Here is a 9853-nt window from a genome sequence, read left to right on the forward strand (position 1 = left end):
ACTGCGGAGGAAAGGATATCGCTCCCGGTTCAGTCAGGCGAACTCAAATGCACGCACCCTACCATGTACGCAGTCAGGAGTATACGCAACGCTTATGCCGTGAGCGGGAAGCAACCGTGTTCTGTCGCCGAGCCGGGTTGTGTTGTAGTCAAGTTCACTGCGCTCAGCTTGCGTCTCGGACATGACCGTTTAAGAAAGTGAAATCAACTTAGTGCACTGGGCGTGAAACGTCATTGAATGGCGAAGCTAAGCTGGGGTGTGAACTGGCGCGTGGTGCGCCGTGGGTTCTTTATGTGTTCGCACGCACGCAGTCTTGTCTATACTTTGAGTCTTGGAGCATATGCCAGAACATATGTAAATTCCACTTCCAACGCAGCAGATCTTTTCTCTCGTTTTATGGACTTCCGTTTACGAAGACGAAGATTTTCGCATAACTGATAGAAGCTCAACAAATGTAAAAAAAATGAAAAATGCGTGACATGTACATGACTACTACACAACACAAAAGTTCACGGAAGTGAAATAGAAAAAAAATAAAACACAAGAAAACGCGAAGGCCGTTTCATGTACACACATAAAAAAGAATTTTATATAATGCCCTAAAGACCATAATGTAGAGGAGCTTCTGATATGCGCACTGAGAGCTTCTGATATACTCGCTGAGATACTGCATAAAACTGGACCACCTGTATGACATAGTCGTGACAACTGAAGAAAGGGAAAATTCACTGGTGATGGCAAAAACAATGACACGCAAAACAGCTAAAGAATAGAATAAAATGCTAAGATTGTTTTATTGACAGCGACACACAAAAAAAGGAAGAAAAAAAAACATATATATACGTGCAGAAAAGTATATGAAATGCGTGACATGTTTATTACTACTGAACAAAACAACAAAGATATGGTAGGACAAAAATAACATTGAAATAAAAACGGAAATACACATTATCACATTATCTTGCACTTGGCCGCAAATTGAGTAACGGTGGCAAGGGGCAGCAGAAGGTAGTCAGAATGCGGTGCTTAGGAGTAAAAGCACTTCACTTAAGCAGAGTGAACTGCTGGGCTATTTGGTTATCCGACATAATAAACGAGGTTTGAGCCAAAACCAAAAACACAAGAAAGCGCCCGCGTTGTCTTCTTTCTTGTGTTTGTGGTTATAGCGCAAAACTCGTTTGTTATGTCACTTTAGGCACTACGTCATACCTGCTGGGCACTCCTTTGTGTAATAAACACGAAATGCAAAAATATGCATATAGGACACTGGAAATGCTTATGCTTTCAAGAAGAAAAGCGTATCATGCCCACACATGAAGGTTCTTCGCGCGGTTTTCCCATAGGCAATTGTTGAGATAATACGTAAACACGAACAGTAATTTTTCAGTTGTTACTACGTTTGTAGAACGGTGACACACAGAAAAAGCACTGAGAGCGGAATGGAAAGGTGCGCGAGTTATTGAAGATGCATAATGATACTTGACACAGAAAAACACGTCACAGACCAGGTGACAATGAGGAACAACATCTATTTGTCCGCATCCTCTACTGGTATGAGGGAAGTGTAGCACAATGAAGGTGCAACTGCGTCCGGAGACTCCTGGAGCACACACATGCACAACGTCGTGTTCGTGCACAAGGCCGTTTTCGTGTACATGGCCTTCTGATGTCCTTGGCTCTGCGCGCTCACCTGTTGTCTTTAGGCACCCGGACGAACCTTGCAGGGCTTGTTTTTGAGGTTTTCGTAGACCACTGCACGATGTGCGAGTGGTGCGAGTCGTGAAACGGGTGAAATATCGCGGGGCACAAGCACACAGCTATCGAGGCACACGAAACTGACGAAACTGCCCACGCCTGTGCAGGCAAAACAGCCCACGCTTCCCAATAACAGCAGATAATGAAACATGACCCTTCATGCAGCTTCATGGGCTAAGCTGGCGCTGGACTGGCGGGCGCGTGCGGAGACAGTCGAAGTTGATGGAGTTGTGAGGGAGGGCAAGGGGAGAGGAGTTGAAAGAATGGGAGAAAAGGCACAGCCTCCTGGATCGGCACGCGCCAATCCCGCAGATCGTGCAAGAGAAGCGGATTTGCTTTCCCGCCCTCCTCATGGATGCCGCCAATTACCTCTGCCACCGAAGCGGCGGAGTTTCCGAGGCCGGCTGAGAGCTACGTGAGCAATGTGTTCTCGCCGTTTTGTTGGCGTTGAAGCGATAGGGAGCATGAAGGTGAATTCACTCGCTGCTGCGGGCGCTATCTTGAAAGCGACCGTGTAACGGGACGACGGTTTTTAATGCGTACGCGTTCTTGGGCGAGCTCCCCAAGCCTGTCAGGCGAAAAGTGGAATGCCTTGTATCTGCACAAAAATGCGGAATGTTCAACGTGGACATTCTTATGATAGTGCAAATGTAGATGATTGGCAACTTTCAAGCGATAAGGAAGAATTTAAAGAAAAAGAAATAAAACAACAAATGGCCGCCAAAGCCCTCCGTACAGATAGTCAGCCAGTGAAGCTGAAACGTGCGGCCCCGGTGTTTATTACTGGGTTAATCCCGACTATTCGTTAAACGGCGGCTTGGTAGGCTGCCGGATCCTCGGTAAGCAGTTGACGCTTGCGCTCGGCTGCATGAGCCTGTTCTTGTGGAAAAAGGACACAGCGCAAAAAAGACAAGGACACGAGAGAGCGACACGCACACAGCGCTGTGTGCATGTCGTTCTCTCGAGTGTTTGTCTTTTTCGCGCTGTGTCCTTTTTTCAGTGAATCACCAACAAGCCCAAGCTTCCACGCTGACTCTGTTCTTGTGCCCATGCTGGAGCATCGGCACGGCGTAGATGAGCTCGATAGAGGTTCTGCTCGCGGCTTTGCTGATCGAAAGCTGCTGCTCTTAAGGAGTACGTATGACCCATGGGCTACCAATTTCGGAGCTGGAGAGAAACTGCACCACGCGCACTCAGCTGCGACGGAGAACAACGATGTCACTGCTGGCGCAGCTAATGCAACACCACCTAATAGCACAAGGCCTTTTCACTCCGATTCATTACGTCATGTTACCTGCCCGAATGCCACACAATCGAACAGGAATGCTGCCCTGTAGGCAACGGCGATTTTGACGTCACCGCTTTCATCATGCCAGCCTTGTCAATGGAAATTCCGGGCAAGGTAGCGTGCCGACATGGATTGGAGTAAACAGACCTTGTGCTATCTAGGTGGTGTTAGCTAATCGCGTGCCTCTCTTTCTGTCTTACTTTTGCGGATGTGCATGGTGTTGCGCCAGGAGTTTCCGGCGTACAGGTGACCGACAGACAGACGGACGAATAAGCTAGCCATATACGGCTTCACTGTGAAAGATGATACCCATCGAGATACATAGTGCTTCTTAGAATACGCATGGGGAAGCCTATAGTTGGTTTGGGCCAACTGAAACTGGGTGGGTCAACTTGAAATTTGGTGTTGGGCCAACTTGACATCTGGGGGTGGTCCAACTTGAAATTTCAAAGTGGGCTAACATAATATTGACACGTGTACTTATCTTTATCGGGCGACCACGTTTCGCCGCCTAACAAATGTTATCGCACAGCGCGGGACGCGCCTGCATGTATCCTAAATTTCTAGAAAGGTATAGATGCTTCTATTCGCTGTCTGTTGTCGCCGAACCTTATGTTATCTGATTTCATCGCGTGACGCGAATGGTGTAGAACTTTGTGGAAGGAACGCGCGTACCAATGATTAGTCTGGAACATTCGACGCTTGATGTATAAAAGCCGACGTGCTTGACACGTTGATCATATTTTCGACGATCGCCGACTGTGTTCGCCGCTCTCGTTGTGCTTTAAGTGTAGCCTCTTTTGTGGGCATAGGTTCGCCCTGTAAAAGCTAGTTTTGCCTTTCACAGCATAGAGAACGAAATTCAACAAGAGGGGACACTCTTCAAAAACCGGCAACAGGAAACACGTCACGCCTAGTTTCAACGCCATCGGTTAGTTGACGCGAGCATCAGAAAAAAAGAATGTGAAATGAACTTCCAGACAACGTTTTATTTTTTTTATTCCTTCCCACTAAAAATGAAAAAGTTTTGCGTGTAAGTGAACTTATACTTTGCAACTTTTCGTTGCGTTGCCTTGCAACAAGCTAGCGGCACGCGAGACGCGCGTGTGTACGTCATGCGCCAGACAAGCCGCAGGAGTCAGCGAGGCCGGCTGCGCATGTGAAGCTCGCGTGCTCGGCGACCCGTCTCTTTTGGATGTAGCCCGTTTCTGGGGCTCATGGCGTTCTCTTGTGTTCCTTCTGCATTTCGACACGGCACCGCTGCACTACTGGACTACAGCAAGGTGAGCAATTTTGTTTGACAGTCTGCGACGCACTTCAAGCACATTTAGGCTTACTGCACAAACCTGAACCTATGTAGTGACGCAGTTACCGAAAGACAGCTCCGCAGTCCAAGCCTAGTTAATATGAGTTAATTTCTTGTACTGGGAGATGTTTGCGGCGCTTTCTATGAGCCCAAGCATAATTATAACTTATTTCGGTAGTTTTTGGGCACGCTCGCCGCACCTGGCTTTCTGACGAAAAGCACCTTGGCCGTGTGACGCAGTTTCGCGTGTACTGAATGTTACCGAGACAAGTTTTGCCACTTTCTTTGACTCCAGACATTGTTGTAACTAATTTCACTACTTTTGGGGTACTATTCAAGCACAGTGGCCGCGCTCGGTGTAGTGGCGCGGTCAGCGAAAAGTAGCTCGGCTGTGTGCCGCAGTTAGTTTTGCATGTACTGAATTTTACTGGTAAAAGTACGTGACGCATTCTCTGACCCGCAAAAGTATTGTAAATTATTTGGCAACTTTTTGGGATATCTTGAGGCATGCTCGCCGCGCCTGGGGTTGTGAAACTGTTAGCAAAAAAAAGCAAGCCGGCCGTAGTGAGTTAGTTTTGCGGGCACTGAATTTTAGTGGGACAAGTTTGTGACTCATTTTATAGCCCTGCAACGTCACGCTTGTCGAAAGCGCGACGAGCGATTGCCGAGAGTGACAACACGGGAGTGTTGCATGCGCCGGCAGGACGCGTGAAAGATAACACGGAGGAGCAGCTGAAGAGCCTGGTATTTATGTATTCTGAGCGACTGAAAACGGGCTTTGCACTCACGAATCTGTCTTGAGTGCGACTAGAAGGCATTCTGCGAGTGTGTAACATGGTCTGCCTGAGCCTGTGTTGTAGCCGCCTCTGTGTACTTGGCGTACCATCGCGTCGACTGAGGCCAAGTTGTTTTGGAAATGCGCAGTCACCCGTGTATTTGTTCTCTTATGGTATCTTCGACTGGTCGCCTGTATGCCCCGAAGCAGAGTCGGGTAGATCGGTCGTTTCCCGAGCTCAAAGGTAGGGGACAAGCGCGCAAGCCGAACGTGCGACTCGCTCTCGGAGGAGGAAATTGCTGATGCGAAACCATGTGACTACTGCCAACGTCCGATGCTTCGCCTATCCAAAGCTCCCGGCGCTGCCGGAAAAACCGGCGGACGTGCCGGCGGGACGAACGTTCGTCGAGACGCCAGCATGCAGTGGCCAAGGTTGCCAAGGTTACGGTGGGCCGTCGCCAACAGCAGCGACGCGGCGCTGCGATGACGTTTCAGTCTCGATGACTGCTCCGAAGACAGTGCTCGGAGCGCCTCAGAGCGCTCCAAGATAGAGAGCAATCGAGAAGAACCAGCCGAACGCAGGGCGCACACCCTCTTTAAACCAGCCGAAGACAACGCCGCTCGCGAGAGCGCTCCAGAGTGCTCAGAAACGACCAGCCGAAGATAGCATTAAAGTGCAGGAAATAATGCCCGCGAAGGGAGGGATGCTTGAAAATCGGATGTTTTGTTCAGATTTTATGGCATTTCTTGGGAGGAGTCTTTGCTGCGAAATGTACCTAAAAGGGAATTTATCTGTAATGCCGCTGATTCACCACTTACGCACGTTTCGCCTCTACACGCAATACTCCTGTTAGGTCAATATACCGAAATGATACATGCTTGTAATTTAGTTTCTTTCAGCTGACGGCATCGGGTGGAGCATTGTACGGCAACGACTGCTGCTTACCTGGTGCGACAACTTTGGATGAATGCAGAAGAAGCCCGGAACGAGCATTTATATAGAGCAAAATAAACATTTCATCATTTCAGAAGACGTCTTTCGGTTTCGTTATGAAATTGCATCTGACAGATTCGGCGCAGTCTTGTAAAGGTCAATCGCAATCATTTCTACTTAATAATGAAACGATTCCACGCCAAGGCCACGCGAGGTTCAGCAGAAGCGAAAAAAAAATAAATGAATGCCGCGCCGAGCATCGGAGTCGGCGCGGCGTGTACCAACTGGTGTTCAAAACGCGCGCCTCCAAAACCGAAACCGGAAGGAGTCATTAACATCCGCTTGGTGTGCTACAGTCAATTCGGCCGCTGGGCTATATGGGAGTGTCCGTTCTTGTTGAAATTTCTTTCTCTATGTTCACAGTGTTGCTACTGTGTTCTTTGACGTCACGACCACGTGACAAAATTTGTGGGTGGGCCAACTTGAAATGTGGGCTGGGCCAAGTTACGTTTGGGGGCGAGCCAACTTAATATTCCGGGGTGGGCCAACTTGAAATATTAAAGTACGCCAACTGGAATTTGGGGGTGGGTCAGGTTGAAATCTGAGGGTGGGCCATTTTGAAGTTTGAGAGTGGCCCAATTTAATTTGTGAGTGGGCCAACGTAAATTAGGGGCTGGGCAAATTTGAAATTTGAGTGTGGTCAAACTTAAATTTGGAAGTGGGCAAACAAAATTGGGGGGGGGGGTACGTGAAATTTGGATGCGGGCTAATTGAAATTTGGGAGCGGGTGAACTTGTGACTTCGGGTTGCGTCAACTTAAATTTGGCGGTGGGCCAACTTGAATTTTGGGGTCAGCCAGATTGAACTTGCGGATAGTCAAAGTTGGAATGGGCGTGAGATAAGTACAATTTGCGGATGGGCCAAATTGAAATGTGGGGTTGGGCCAACTGAAATTTGGGGCTCGGCAAGCTTTAAATGCGGGTGTGAGCTAACTTGGGATTTTGGGGTAGGCCAATGTCCAATCGAATGCTGCTGCGCGTCCTTCGAGTTATGAACTCCTCGTGGGCAAGAGAGCGCGTTCAGACGCTTGGCGCGTGTACGTTGGGTCATTCTGAGGCGCAGTCAGGACGCAGGCGAGAAGTTGCGTGGACGAGAAACGCGCGCATAACGCAGATTTGCGAGAACGACAGCTAGGGTGACAGAACATCGCGACGATGCACTCTCCCCTCACGCAATGCCTCACGCTCTACTGCGGCACCTGGTGTTGCCTAACCACCGCTCTTCACCGTTGCGGCGCCCTCATGCCCGGCGTTCCGGCGCAATAGGTACTATAGCATATAAGGGGCAAGATGCGGCGAAAACATCTGACAATTGTCTACTAAATACTAAGCATTGTTTGCCATTGGAAAGGCCACGGGAGGACACGCATAAGTTGGGAATGAAAGTAAGCAAAACTACGCAAATACGAAGTCACATCCGAGCCAAACAATGATTATGCATTAATAGGCAATTTTCAGAAGTTCCGCAGATTTTCCCGTCTCGTAAGCATATAAATGCTTACGCATTTAGAAAAGCGCACGCGTTGATGCATTAACTATTTCACGTAAGAAATTCACGAACGACACTTCATTTTTCTGGATAAAGACGTTCACGTGAGGCTTATGACGAGTACTCTCGAATCTAAGCGCGCGGAATGGGTTTCTTACCTAACGAAAGTATTCCTATCTTGAGGACAGGTGAACGAAGCTTTCATAATGCGGCATGCTGCTCGTAACTTCCAGCTCTTCGCAACATGTTAGAAAGTGCCCCTAGGGAAGGACAGATTCAAAATGTGGCCTGAAGTATAGTCAACAGAAAAGTAAACTGGGATCGTCAATGCATGCAGATGGACACCGTCCATTGAACGAATATGAAAAATACAAATTACATACAAGAACGAGACGTATAGAAAACAGGGCAATTGCTTAAGATGAAGTTGCAGATATAAGTTCACGAACGAATACTTTATCGGTCAATTTCAGGCGCTAGGTCAAGACGTTAAACGTTATTTTATACGTATTGGAAATGAGCTTTTAAAGAAGAAACGAATCCAAGCAAATATTAATTAGATTTTTAGCCAATGAAACAATATTTGAACGTGCGTAAACGCGACCAAAAATATCTTACGTTTTGAAAAAGCGGAATATATTGTTTAGGTCAGAAAAGTTTTTTTTTTGTGTCCTATAGTATTTACTTTAATCCGGCTAAAGCGACGTTCCTAAGCTGTCTGCTTCTTCATACTGCAGTACAAAATCACGTTTTCAGAAATAGAACACTAGACCAGATAACGCATTCTGATGTCCTCAGTAAATAACGGCAACCTAGCTGCTTGGAAATAGCTAGTGTTTGAGAAGGCTTATAAATATAAAGCCGTTTTCTATTTTGAGGTATGTATTTTTGCGCCTGTGGAATAATAGCGCCCATTTGGCTAGTTCGGGTGACTCACTCAAGGAAGCAGACACTACTTGCATAGCAAATCACCTTATTCAGAGTGTAACCCTAAGAATTCACTAAAGAACTACTTGAATTGTTCCGTAGATTCTCAATGCAGAGGTGGTTTCGGAATCTCGCTCTCCAAGATATGGTAAGAAATAGGCTCAAGCTTGTTTTGTTCAGCAGCAATGGGACGATGCTCTTAAAAAAACTAGTCAAGCGAACAGGAATGTATCTGATAGCCATTTCTGCGTTTATAGCGAGACGTTGATGCAAAGGTCTGGCGATTCCTGCTCATCAGATTTGATCTCGCTGCTGCATGCCAACATATTCGCTTACGGAAATAATTTAGGTGAGAAATTATGATTCTAATGATTGGCCACTGAATATTGCAATTTGCCTTACAAGACGGCATACTGTATTGTATACGGCAGGCAACTCATTTAAAATCAAGTTTAAAAAGTTGACATCATGCACCTTTATAATGCTACAAAGCGCATCAGCAGCAGTCGTATACTTTAGAGAGAGATTTAAAGGTCTTGTACACCCGGTGGCTGTCGTTAGGCTGGCTCTCCAGGGCGATATGGGTTTCCCGTTGCACAATTTTCCGCATTGCCTTAGGAAGCAAACCGAGAACATCAGGAAGTAATGCCAAACTGCCGAGATGTTTGCATTGATTATAGCTTGTTTTGGGACGAAATCTTGACAAAAAGGAAAGAAAAGACAAAATCAGCACTAAGGTGATGGAAATAAACAACGTTTCAGAAGGATTATAAAGTTTCCAAGTAGAATAAAAAAAAAAGTTGAAGCGTTTACAAACACGCACACAGCGAACCTATTTTGCGAAATAATTGGTTTCATGCAATGTACCGCCTCGTTATTTTGTGCTTTATACTAAAGCAATGTTGTCCCCCATTAGACGGTAGGACGAGAACTAGAAAAGGAACTTCAGGTAATTAACGAGCAGGGCTCGGATACTGCCCACCCAGGTGCGCGCTTAGATAGAAACCGTGCAGATAGCACTGCCGCACCTTGTCTCGTGGATATCCTGGCCGGCACGCGCCTGTCGTCGACAACAGGGCAACGTCCCGAGGTGTGGACGTCCAACCGGGAGAACCGGTGCCTGCGAGACGTCGATTACACCGGCCGGGCACGCGCCGAACAGGCGAGATTGCCAAGGCCGCCTCTCGTCCGCCTCCACCTCACACCAGCCTGTCCTTTATGTTATTCGTTTCTTGCCCGAGGGCTTGAGAAAGCCGACGTGCAATCGCGCGCCTCCTCTTCCGTTTTCTTTCCATCAAACGCACGCGTCCTGCGAACGCG

Source organism: Dermacentor variabilis, chromosome 2 (genome assembly GCF_050947875.1).
Source record: "Dermacentor variabilis isolate Ectoservices chromosome 2, ASM5094787v1, whole genome shotgun sequence".
Taxonomy (NCBI): Eukaryota; Metazoa; Arthropoda; class Arachnida; order Ixodida; family Ixodidae; genus Dermacentor; species Dermacentor variabilis.